We start from the raw sequence: 14,159 nt of genomic DNA, 5'->3' as shown, positions 1-14,159 counted from the left end.
ACCCTCAGCATAACGACTGGACAATGTAATTACAACCAATAAAATTACTATGATTTGTAAAGCAGGCATGTTCAACCTAGTTTCCAAGAAGAAATATATATATTTATTTGTACATATATATATATGTACCTGTATCATAGGCGCTGCAATTAACGCTTGAAGTGGTAAATGGCCATTGAAGTTAACGGTAAACATGTTACACTAAATTATAATACGATATTCACCCACAAAGCTTATAAATATCCACATATACAAGAACATTCATGTATTGGTATGCGTGTAGACACATATCGATCGCTCCAACAGCGTCATGCAATGCCAATTCCATCAACTGTAAGTAATGTGATGAGGTGTCACAGCTGTTGGCAGTAAAACAAGCAAATAAAAAATATTTACCGGTGATGTGCGACAGCTTGGTAGCTTCAGTTGGCAAATTCGTTCGTTGAGTCTTTGTTTTTTGTTTTGGTTTTTTGGCAAACACAGAATACAGCTACATTTCAAATTTATAGTATATATTTTAGTAACTATAGTGTCTGTATGTACATATCTCTATATCTATATTTTTGTAGGTATGTATGCCTAATGATGAGCAGCAACATGCCATGTGATGACGTTATTGTGCAATTTTAGCCATTACGCAAAGCTTGCTGCTAACAGCTCACATGCCTGCCTCATTACATTAACGCTTTTGTTGCCTTTACAAGCCAGTTATCAATTATGCATGTCGTCATAGTGAACTGAAAGCTTTCTGATATCTATTAAAATCAGATTATATATATAAATGATCAGCGTGACGAGCTAAGGCCACTTCGGCATGTCTCGCCTATACGTCTGTATATATAGGGTGAACTTAACCCTAAGATTGGAAATATATCTCTAAGAAGCTTCTCAGTTGTCGGAAACGCCAATATTGGACCACTGTGATAAAGATAAATATGTATATATTTATACCCTCTGTTTTCTTGATTTTGTCATTGTATCTTCATAACATTTAGACAATTTATGTATAGTATATGATTTTCATTGGAAAAAACAAATTATTTTATAAATATCATTTTTCGAAGATCTTAAAACTACTAAGATGCACTACGTTTGACTGCTCGACAAACCGAGTAGATCTGACTGAACGCATTAAATCAATGCTCTGAACGAAGGTCACAATATTTTAAAAAGAATCAGTCTTTGCTATAAAAACTAGATCTTCTAGCAGGGTGAAAATTTTCAACGATGTTGGATAACTATCAAGAAAAACTAAATTAAATATTATCATCAACAAATACTAGTGCAATGGATCAATAATATTAATTCATAATTCACATTCTTTTAAAAGTTCTTAAAACAGTTAAAATACCCAATCTTTAAATGTTGCACAAATCGAGAAGACCTCACTAAACGCACGGAATCAATGTAACAGCGAAGAACACATTATTCTACGGCGATATAGGCCTTTCAATGAACAGTGGAACATCTAGCGTTGAAGATATCTTCATCGCAGTTAAAGAATTTAGCTACCCTACCTGTATCAAAGATTAGCTTTAAAAAGAAAAAAGTAAATACAAGCTGGATGCGTCAATACCGTATAGACTAAGGTAAAAAAATCATAGTAGGTTGAAACCCATTGGAAACGAAAGGTAAAATATCAAAACTTAAGTAAAACAAATTATTTTCACAGCATAGACTCTGTAGTCCTTGACCTACACCTCTAAGAATCCTTACAGTGAGATTTTACATTCCTGTCGAAGTTATTGTTATTAATTTATTATTTGAAAATTAAATTTTTAAAACAATTTATTGTGTTTTTATTATAATTTTATTTTTTTTGTTATTTCATGTTATTGTCAGTTGTATTTATTTTGTATTAAATTTTATTATATTTTTTAATTGTTTGAATCGATTGGGTATATATTTTTCATCAGTGATCGGAGTTTGTAACAATAAAATATTCATCTATAATTTATAATTTTTTTTTTTTGAAAATTTTGTACATTACGTTATAATTTTATTTTCGAATTACTGATTATTTTTAGTCTCATTCTAATTTTTGATGTATGTATGCAACAGTTTTTTTTTACAAATTTTTTATTACTATTGTCCCACTGTACGTCGCAATTTCCTTCGCTTGTCAGCAAGCAAATTTGTGGCCGCTGCTTTTAGCTGTTTTAGTAATTATTTTTACTTGATTGGCAGCCTGAAAATTAATATACACAATGAAATGTATTCAGCAGAAATTAGCCAGCAGCAAAAAATATCGGAAAACATAAAAAAATATCGGAAAACAGCAAAACAAAAAAAAAATATCAAAAAGCCGTAAAAAAAAAATATTTACAAAACAATATGAAAAACGTACGCAATTAACCAAATGCGTAGCAAAAATCAGTTAATCGGCTAAGTAATGGAATATCGGGAAAGTCAAACAAAATGGGTTGGTCTAAATGCCGAAAATAATACAAACATGCGAAAATATATTTGAGCTTGTGGGTTTTTACGCTTTGACTAGCGAAAATATAGCAAAAATTAATACACGCGCGTCAATGTTTAATTGAAAATGTTTACTATCAGTTGGAGATATGTGTTGTTGCTGATTTTCCTCACATTAGTTTAATAAATAAATGCCGTTTTGAGATAGTGGGGCGCAAGTTGAAAAAATATTTTGTGACTCATTCGTTAAAAAACAAGATAATTGTTTCGATAATTTTAACGAGATGCATGTGTAGTAACACAACTAAGCAGCTTTTTTAATTAGAAAGCAGTTAGCACAGAACTCGTGAGTTGAGTAATAAATTGCATAAAGTTTCAGATATTTCTCAAGTTGGCAATAGTCAATATACACTTGACATAATGAAATGGAGTTCAATTGTGAAGGTTGCGGCATTGGTACCAGTTTCTCAGTAATGAAAGTTTCTGATTCAGCTTGTAGTTTTTCGAAGGCAAGGGAGACATTTCTCTAACTTAGCGGAAGATTTCTTTAACGCTAGATGTTCTAATGTTCAACAAGAGAGTTTATTCATTACAGAATAGTGTGCCCTTCGTTACTACTCTCGATTCATTGCATTTAGTGAGACCTTCTCGGTTTATGGTGCAATCGAATGTAGTGCATCTTAACTATTTTAAGAACCTTTAAAATATTGATAATTATAAAGTGATTTAATGGATCCATGCTAACTTCGCTGAATATTTCTTTAACGCTAGATGTTCTAGTGTTCATCAAGAGGGCTCATTCATGGTAGAATATTGTATTCTTCGTTACTAATATTGATTAATTACGTTTTTCAAGACCCTCCTGATTTTTGGAACAGCCAAATGTTGTGCATCTTAACTATTTTAAGGGCTTTTAAAACAATAAGACTTATTCAATTAGTATTTTTTCGAAGATAATACTTCATTCAGTTAGGCTGAATTCTTACTTCGCTGAAGATTTCTTCAACGGTAGATTATCCAGTTTTCATCGGAAATTCTGATTCGCCATAAAATAATGTTATCTTTGTTGCAAGCAACGGTTTATTTTGATTTGTAAGACCTTCTCGGATTGTGGAGCACTCAAATGTAGTGCACCTGAACTATTTTAAGAATTTAAAAAAAATGTAATTTATAAAATTATTTTTTAATTCTAAAATCTTTAAAGTTTTCTGAATTTCAAGGCGATCCAAAAGCAAAATTATGAAAACAGACATTTTTAGAAGTCAGCAGATTTTTTATCTTGTGAGAGAAGTAAAAAATAATTTTAACAGTATGGTTTTAAAGACCTGAGATCAGGATAAAGCGTTTTTTGTTTTTTGTTTAGAGACCTTTCATTCAATAAATCAATAAAAATAATGCTCATTTACAAAATTGAAGGCACTGCAATAATCGGCAATTCATTCTGGAGAAATTTTTAAAACCCTTAATCCTTTAGCCGTTTTCCTGGAGGACGTGTCAGAGGTGTCAGAGCAGGAACAAAATGTTACTGCTAAAAGTAACTCAAACTTAAATAATAAGTTATTACTATAGATGAATGCGGGTAATAATCGAAAGGAACAGTCAAGTTTTTTTTTAAATAAATTTTTGAACAAAATGGCTGCTTGCCAAAAAAAAGTATTTTTCTTGAAAATCTTGACAGTTCATAGTGGCTTAAAAATCGAAATTATTATCTAATTATGGAAAATCTTTTCCTACGATCACTAGCTGACAAATACATATGTTTCAGAAGGTCGTTTGAAAGTTTCAAGGCGATCCGACGACAGTTCCAGAGAAGTTTTAAAGAGTTGGGAAGCGTTTCGAAGAAGTTTTCCTTACCGACTCTCGAGCGAGTTTCGAGAAGAATGCGCTTTATGTTTGGGGAGGTGTTTCAGAGAAGTTTTCCTAATCGACTCTAGAGAGAGTTTCTAGCAAACTGGGTGTAAAGTTTTGGAAGGCATTTTGACTAACTTAAAAAATTTCACAAAGACGTTCATAACTGCGAAACTATTTGTCGCAACAACTTCGAAGAATTTTCATAAACATACTACAATATATACGAAACATCAAGTTCGATTTTTTGAAATTCACAAGTGGCCACAAGGTCCGCAAACACACTTCCGAGTTATTTCAACAAAATAATTCTATTTAGAATAAATTATTTTTTGAAATCATTGAAGTCTTCAACAATCATTATTGGCAAAGGCCCTAAGATTCAGTTGTTTTCTGTTAGATTATAAGAAATAGCGGTTATTGAGTTACATAACTGTAATTTAATGCTACAAATTTAACTATTCTTAATGTGTTGCTTGTTCAAATTTTGTATATCCTTTTACAGCAGCGCGCATTGTCTTACATTTTTCGTAATTTACTTTCGAAATAGAATTGTGGATATATAAAACTTATATATATGTACACCATATACATATATCCTTAGTATATTTATAGCTGTATATATTTTTGCATTTGCCACACATTTAGTAACTGTAATGGGCGGACTCGCAACTTGGCACTTGGCCAGGTGACACAGAGTCTCTGCGATTGTTCAAATCAGGAATCAGGAAAGGAGAAAGAAGAGAGTGGTATAAAGAACAATAGAGTACAAATGTAATATATATATACATAGGCATATATATCTAAAAGTACATAAAGGCACTGTGCAACTGTGGCGCTGTGGCAACAGCAGCCTTTACATTCAAATGCTTGCCAAAAAATTGTGGCGAAACAGTAGAGCAGATCATATTTCAATGCAAAAAAGCGTGTGTATGTGTGCAGAGTTGCACAGAGATTCCTTCCGCTTCATTTTGTAAGCAATTTCTTTGCCAAGGATAATGCTGAGGAAATGCGCTGTGCGGTTGCAGCTTTGCAACTGACAAATTTGCAAAATTGCAAGCGCAAATATCTAGCAAAATCTTAAAAGGTTACTGGGCAAGTGGCGTGTCGAGATTTTGGACGATTGAAAGCGAAAGACTTTAGTATATTTATGGAAAGCATTCAATTTGGTCAAACTTTTAGTGTAACGGTATGCTGTTTTTAAAGCAAAATTAAGTATTTTTGTGACAAAGTTGCTTTAAACCAGTTTCTGCTTAAGTTAAAAGCAACATGCGACATTAAAAAGTTTGCTCATATTATTTATATCTACACTGGCTGCCTTACGTTTCACAACTTTATTGAAGCTCCTATTGCTTATGAGCTTTTAAGGTACAAAATATGTGTGTAGTGTACCTATAAACTTCGCTCAAACTCATTAAAAGTGTTTAAAAGTTTTGAGAGCTGTCTACTGCTTCAACAAGATGGTAGATCGGGTTAGAAAGAGGTGAAGTGGTGGGAATTGCTTGTGCTGTAATCAACACGTTTCTTTAAAATAGTTTTCTCAACTTGGAAAGAAAGTAATATTCGACGGTCGAGCCGTTAGGTGGCGCTGGGTACATGGAATACTTATAAAATGTATTTTGATGATTTTAGAGGACAGTTGAAAAGCTTTTTGTTACATTTGAGCCGAGATTGTAATCTATATATTATATAAAGTCTTAACCTACAGAGTTTTTTTATAGAGCAAAATCTCATAAAGCAATAGCAGAGCATAAAAAAAAGTTCTAAAGCTTACGTTAGAGAACTTTTTATCAAACATCAGAGATAAAGATAAAAAAAATCAAAGCTTAGCTATTATAAACAAGAAAATCATTTAACTTGGGTTGTACCGCAGCTATACGAAGCCTTCACAAAGGAAAAAGTTTTTCTTACAAGAACTTGATTTTGATCTTTTTGTTTGTATGATCCATACAATGACTTGACTTCGAGTGGTCAGATTGTATGATAGCGATATGCTATAGGGGTCCGATCTAAATAAAACATTGGGAGATTATAGTGTTGCCTTGGATTATTATTTGTGTAAAATTTCTTCAACCGTCTACAGTTCATCAAACTGTACCCCTTGAGTAATTGTGCCTGGCCTCACTCCCCCTTAGGTACTAAGAAATCTGATACTTCTTCTTCTTTATATCAAATATCTTTTTAACAACTGAAATTACTTCTCTTCTCTTCTAAGATAAATGAACACATCCTTTTGTGCACAAACTTCACAGTCAAATTGAAATATAACGCTCTAAATAGCTCTTAGCATTGATATATGTACATATATTTGTAGGTATATATGTCATGCAATGTTTACATAAAAAATACATTTCGAATTTGCCATTTCAATTTGAGGCTTTTTTTATTGAGCAATTGTGCTCGTAAAAATAATTGCGAGTGCTTAAATTTGGAATGTGGGGTAGCGATAAAAACGGAAATGAAAATAATTCACTTTTGCATTGGCAAACAGCGTGAAAGTAAAACAAGGGACTTGAGAAATACACATACATAAATATAAAGGGAAATGATGTACATATAAAGCGAAACATAGTGCATAACAAATGGTTCATACTGTTATACATACAGACCAATGTTACTAAGCAGCTATCCTTTATGCGATTCAGTGGCTGTCGAAGCAGTCTAAAAAGCAGCCAAAGTAATGTAATGCATTTTTTAAGCAAATTGTGGAGAGGCCCTTTGAGTTTTTTTTACTAAAATGCGCAAATTGACCTTGAAACGAATGGAATGTGCGAGATACTTTGCTTTGCAGAAAATATATATGAAAATCATTGAGCAATTTTTTGTTCTTTTTGAAGCTATTATGGGTCAGTGTCACAGTCATTTTTAAAAATTTAAAAAATTTTTTCGAAATTGTTTAGAACGCTTTTTAGATCAAGGATGCACATATTTTTCAATACGATCGAAGGTCTAGCCAATTAGGCCAATTATCAATTGATATGGTGACTGCAAGCATAAAACAAGCTGAATTTGATTTTGATAGCCTTTCAAATATTAAATAAATCTTTGGGGTCTAAAATTATTTTTTATGACTGCAAATTCTCTCAATTTAAACGCATTTTAATAAACTCCGTTGCCAGAAATCTTTCGTTATAATATAGATAAAATTGATTTTTTGATTTTCTTTTTTTAATTATTTTACAAAACAACCCATTCCGATATTTCCTATGCAAAGCAGTATTAAATAGTATGAAAAAAAATTCTTAAAACGAGAATGAAAATAAGAAATCATTCCTCTAACGCTATTAAAAAAAAATAATTCAAAATTCAGCTGGGAAGCTTGCTATTATGGAGAGCAGAAAAAACTTAACGTGATTAAAAAATAGTGTTGCGAAAATTTATTTTAAAGAAAATTTAAGATTTATAAATTATTTAAAAGTTTTCTTAATTGAGTCAATTTAAAAACTATTTAATATTGCTTAATTTAGTCAATTAGAATTTTTTAATTTGTTTAGTTTAGTCAATTAATTTTTTTTTTTTTAATTTTCTGAATTCAGTAAATTTGAAAACTTTTTAATTTTGCTTAATTTAGTCAATTAGACATTTTGTTTACAATTTTTTTAACTTGGTCATTTGAACAAATTTTTAGACTAAAAAGTATGAATTTTTATTAATTAAGTGGCGCTTAGAAAAATTTTTAGATTAAAAAATATGAATTCTTGTTAATTAAGTGGAAATTAGTACCTATTTGTCAAAACATTTTAATGCAGTTGAAAAACGTTTTTTTTTCTAATTTAAGATTTATAAATTATTTACAAATTTTCTTAGTTTATCCAATTAGAAATTTTGTTTAAATTTTCTCAATTTGGTCAATTAGAAAAATTTTTAGACTAAACTGCATGAATTTTTGTTAATTAAGTGGCAATTAGTACCCAATTGTCAAACAATTTCAGTTAATTTGGAAAAAGTTTGAAACATTTTGGTACAAAAATAGTAGCTGTAATAGAGCTAGTATCTGCTTGAAAAGCAGAGGTAAGAAAATAGAAAAGGTTTAGAATATTATAAAAAAGTTGTTTTCTTAATGTACACTTCAAAAAAAAAAAATCGGATTTTTAGAACCGTTAAGAACTAATTTTGTGAGCTTATTTAAGTTTGTTCAACTGTTCAGTTGCTCAAAGGAGTTTCAGGCAAGCATTTAAATTAAGCAAAATTAAATTGTTGGCTCCATAACCTGTCGAAAGCTAATTGTATGTCTAAATTGAGTGCGTTCAATCCTTCAGTGACTCAATTAACACCTTATAGCCTAAAATTAGTCAATTAAAAAATAATTTGTTCTATCATCTAGCGGAAACTTATTTCAAAAGCTTTATTAAGTTTATTTAGCACAATAATAATATACACAAATTTGGAGTTATTTCCATCAAAGGCTTAACAGACCGAAGCTTAATTAGGCAATTCAAATTGTTTGCCCTATTATGTCACAAGCTAATTGCTTAGCTAAATTGAGTGCGTTCCACATCTTAGTGACTAACGATGAACACTTAACTACTTCAAATATTTTTCAGATATGTATGTATTTAATTTAGTCAATTGACAATTTTTCGTGCAATCAACTCTCGTTAACTAATTTAGCATGTGGAACACCACAGTTACGCAATTTACACTTAATTGCATTAAAAACTTTTCAGGCATTAATTTAGTTTAGTCAATTAATAAATGGTTGGCTCTTTCATCTGCCGTATATTAATCTTGCAAGCTTAATTTAGAGTGTTCAACAACTCATTGACTCAATTTAACATATAATTGTCTTAAAGAATTTTTAGCTTGGAGCTTAATTTAGTTAATTATTTACTCATAACTTCACGAATACTAATTGTACTGCTGAATTTAGTGCACTCAGCACTTCTATGACTTAATTAGCACATAACTGCCACCAACACCACTTTTCAGACGGAAACTTAATTTTTGTGATTAACAAGTTGTTGTTTTCTCAATTACTTTTCGAATACTAATTACGTTAGCGTAATTGACTGGTTTCAACATCTCAGTAACCAAGATAACACTTAATTGCTTAAATACTTTTCAGACATGTTCTTAATTTAGTCAGTTAGTAACTAATGTGTTCTATCAACTGTAGTTTGCTAATTGTGTTAGCTTTATTGATCGGTATCCACGCCTAAATTACTAAATTAATACTTATTTGCTTTAAACAACTTTACGACATGTCCTTAATTGAGTCAGTCAGCCACTTGTTTGTTTTCGTTTGTCCTTTTGTATACTAAATTGACTTCAGTAGACCGATGAAAATTAATCTTTTATATTGTTCCATCAACATCTGTTAATAACGATAACACTTAATTACTTTAATTTACTTTACGACATGTCCTTAACTGAGTCTATCAGTTACTTCTATTACCTCTCGTATGTTAACTGCGTAAGCTTAATTAATTGACTTCCGTACCTAATTAACTAAATTTAAGACTCAATTGTGTTAAATGTTTTTCAGAAATGTCCTTAAATATGACAAATAGCAAATTGTTTACTCAGCACTTCTTGAATTTTGATTTAGTCAGATTAAATTATTGGATTCAACACATCAGTCGTTCAATTAACAATTGCCTCAAAAGCTTTTCAGGCATGCTCTTAATTAACTTAATTAGAAAATTCTTCACTATAAGTAGTAACAATAAGAAAAAAATTATTTTGAAGCCAAAAAGGCGGAGTCGGAATCTGAGGAAGACGTCGATATGGATCTCGGTTTCTACGACTAAACAGCTTAACACTAAAGTTAAACCCCATATTTGGCTCGTTAAAATGTTATTATTAGACAACATTAAGCAGGTTGGAAATCGTGTACTGCGGTTAAATTAAATTCTTTTCGCGCACTTGAGACAAGAATACTTAAATTATATCTGCCTAGAATTTTTATAAAATATTTCACAATATTATTTTCCACTCACCGATTTTTTCTTGAATTTAAATGCAATGTTGTACTAATGGAGCTGTCTAACTGAACTCACACTGCACAAAATTAACTTTTATATTTATTACTTGCTTTCGAAAATTTTTTCCGTTAATATTCAAGTATTTCTTAGAATGTAGTATTTGAGTAACTGAAGGCTTTTTCTTTTAGAATTTTTTCTAAGAAGTTTGCTTAACACTCATTATTATACAATTTAACCTTATCTAAAACGTGATGTACATTATCTGGATCGTAAATTTTATAATCTTTTTTGGTTTTATTATTTGTTTTTCACACTATTGCTATATAAAAGCAAATATATCACTTCAGCTGATTGAAATACTAACACGTCAGCTTTATTTTTATTTTAAAATAATTTTATTTTAGTAAATTGAACTAATTATGGCAAACATATTACTGTTAGGAAACTGCTAAAATTTACACCCGCGCACAGAATAGTCATTAATTTTAGACAATTGTTTTGCACTTTGCTGACGTTTTCAACTTTTAATGACTTCATTAAACGAGAAATGCACACAGTTGCAGCTACTTTTTACACACCGAACATGCAAATGCAATAAAAAGCTGCAGCAAATTAGCACGAAAAAGTCGGCGACATTAAAATTAACAAAATCTATTTGTTTTACGGCGTTTTTATTGCTTTTCGCACAACTCAACTTGTTTGCGCCACAAGCGCGAGCCAGCCGCACGAGCACGAGCGTCAGCGCTAGCCAACAGAACATAATAATATTTAGAATGCACACTCGTGTAAATATCGAAAAAGCAGCTGTTCGCAGGCGAAATGGCAAACCGATCCGTCCGTTGTGTGTCGATATGGTTAACGGAATGAGCGAACATTGGCGAAACTAACAGGCAGATAGGCAAGCAAAGGCGGCCGATAATCGAACAGGGCAAAATCGAAGCAAAAACAATAAAAGAAAATCTAAAAAAAAACCAATAAAAACAAAAAAACAACAAGGAAAAATAAAAACAAAAACAAAAAAAGAACTAAGAAAAAAGTACGAAGCGAAAAAAATTACCAATAAAAGCAATAAAGACACTAAGCGGAAAAGCACAAAGGCACGTAAGCGCAAAAAAATATACAAAAAATGTGTGTAAAATAAAAACAAAGGAAATTCGCATAAAAGTGTATTAAATGTTATCTGATGTAGTGAAAATAAAAGAGATAGTGTAGAAATTAGGGCGAATACAAGGCTATAAATATAGTTTTGTATATATTGATCGAAGTATGTGGGGCTTTATGGTGAAGTTTTACTAGAACGGAACAACAGTTGATTATGATACAAGTGAGTGCAAATTGCGAAATTGTACGAAGGGGCTAAATTGAGTGATAAGAAGAGGCATTATGTTGTCAGAAAGCAGTAATATTACTCGTATAGACAAGTAAAGAGGGGCTAAGTTGTAACCGAACATTTTATTCTTTTGGAAATTGCACGAAATACCTTCAATATCTTCAGGTAGAAAGGTTTCTAAGTTAGATGAGGTCAATGGCTAGTTTTCACCCCATTTTAACTACAAAGATACTCTGTGACTTTCCTTAAGATACCTCACATAGATACCAGCAATATATAGGGAGTAAAGTTTAAAAAAGCAAGTATGCCCACGTCAACTTAATTGTATTCAGAAAGTTCCCTTATTGGCCAATATATGTATGTTGCATAAATTCAATTGGAAGTTCGAAAACCTTTCTATTAGGTATAAGAAAGTATAGACCCGATTCAGCCCATTTTTGACACAAGGTTATTATCCAACAAACATTTCGATCGGATTTCAATAACATATCTCAGAGATAGACCGATACTTTTGGCGAAAAGTCAGCCAAGCGCACAGAAGTCCTCAAATTGGTAATGTAAGAGCTTGAACCGTTATGGTACGATTTCGAGTCGAAAATTAAAAAAACCAAAATTTGCTGAATACAGAAAATTGGATTAATTGTCAGCAGGCTGGTTTTGGCTCAGCTCCAAAAATTAGTCGAAAATTAAAAAAAACCAAAATTTGCTGAATACAGAAAATTGGATTAATTGTCAGCAGGCTGGTTTTGGCTCAGGAGCCAATTTTCATGGCGATAATAGAGATTTGTATAAAAATATTTGAAAATGTATTTTTTAGCAGTCCGGGTCAAATTCGACCTACTAATAAAAAATGTTTGGTTTCTTTAACTGATGAAACATTATTTTCTTACTTTAAAATGCATTTATTGGCACTCCGGGTCAAATTTGATCAGAGGATAGAAACAACTAATAAAATTTTTGTTTTTTTAACTGATGAAAATTAAAATATATATACATAAATCTACATTTCTTTAATTATTTGACAAAGTAATCTTAGTCAGTCCGGGTCAAATTTGATCATAAAAAATTTTTTAAAATTCAGTGCTTAAGTTTTAATCTTACCAATTATTAAACTTTCTTGTATTACTTTATGAGTATAATTGCTTCGATTTTTGCTTACCTGAAAAGAAATAGAATAATACATCAAATTAAAAAACTGGCTCTAAATAATATTAAGCTAGGTTGGAATCTATATCAAAATAGTTGATACACAAGTGTACAAAAAAGATTGAATATACATTTATGTATATTATATACAAACATGCATATATTTATATGCATACTATCTTTAATTACAAACTGATATTTTCCGTAAAAAGCGATTTTCAAGCACTAAGCACCAAAGATAATGTTAATGATTAGTTAATACTACACATAGCTCGCACTTCTTGCTCGCTATCTCGAAAATGAAAATAAAATGAAAGAGATTAGCGCAACAACTTCATAAAACGAACGCTGCTGCAACCAAAAATACAACAATAACAAATCGTACGCCAACGCAATCTTATCAGCGAGGAGGGAGCGCGTTATCACTGTCACTCACTTGTGTGGCTTAGGCGAACAGACTAAACATAAACACAAGTACTAAAGTGTGGCAATAAATATGAAGCAAGCAAATGAAGAGAAGAAACAACAAAAACAATAAATAAAATAATTAATTGTAATATAAGTAAACTGTTAGCGCGAGGCATTTCGCTTATCGCACGCGACAACAGCGATTAAAATTGCTTCGATTCCGAATGATAGGTGTATTTATGAGCGCTTGTGTACAGAGAGATACTTGTTAGAGTGCAAACTGATAAAATTTTGCTTTGCAAAACACATGAAGCGAGTATTTAAATACGATTTATAGAACTTCGATACGCGGCACAAAGGCCACTGGGCGTTAAGATAGCGCTTATGACATTGTTACATAAACAACAATAACAAAGCGTGCAAGTAATGACGGTTTTATGATGGAAATGTGTGCATAATTATTGATATTAACTGCAAGCTACAGGCGAGATTAAATTGAAAAAAAAAAATTAAAAAACAACAAGTTATGGTTAATGCGCTTGACGTTTTTGTTAGTCGGTTAACGCACTTTAAGTGTTTTTCAACATAACCTTTGTATGGAAGGTGGGCGTGGTTATTATCCGATTTCTTCCATTTTTGAACTGTATATGGTATAATGCCTGAAGAAACGACTCTGTAGAGTTTGGTTGACATAGCTATAGTAGTTTCCGCCTAATTTCACTTCAATATCTTTATTTATGGCTTAGTTATGACACTTTATTGGTTTTCGGTTTCCGCCATTTTGTGGGCGTGGCAGTGGGCCGATTTTGCCCATCTTCGAACTTAACCTTCTTATGGAGCCAAAGGAAATACGTGTACCAAGTTTCATCATGATATCTCAATTTTTACTCAAGTTACAGCTTGCACGGACGGACGGACAGACGGACGGACAGACAGACATCCGGATTTCAACTCTACTCGTCACCCTGATCACTTTGGTATATATAACCCTATATCTGACTCTTTTAGTTTTAGGACTTACAAACAACCGTTATGTGAACAAAACTATAATACTCTCCTTAGCAACTTTGTTGCGAGGGTATAAA

General features: G+C 31.6%; 1 protein-coding gene across 9 annotated transcripts in view; it reads right to left on the bottom strand.

Annotated features, from left to right (window-relative positions):
* The window catches only part of LOC120769762 (protein FAM102B), a 184,987-nt gene that overhangs the window by 68,935 nt on the left and 101,893 nt on the right, over positions 1–14,159 (bottom strand). The window contains exon 1 of one of the 9 annotated variants that reach the window (XM_040096928.1): positions 10,206–10,481. The exons of the other annotated variants lie outside the window; for them this stretch is intronic. The gene's annotated coding sequence lies outside the window, so the exon portion shown is untranslated. Of the gene's footprint in view, positions 1–10,205; positions 10,482–14,159 lie in introns of those variants that run through there. 9 annotated transcript variants of the gene reach the window in all.

Source organism: Bactrocera tryoni, chromosome 2 (assembly GCF_016617805.1).
Source record: "Bactrocera tryoni isolate S06 chromosome 2, CSIRO_BtryS06_freeze2, whole genome shotgun sequence".
Classification (NCBI taxonomy): domain Eukaryota; kingdom Metazoa; phylum Arthropoda; class Insecta; order Diptera; family Tephritidae; genus Bactrocera; species Bactrocera tryoni.
Note: the sequence above shows the minus strand (reverse complement) of the source record. Positions and strands in the feature narration are given on the sequence as shown.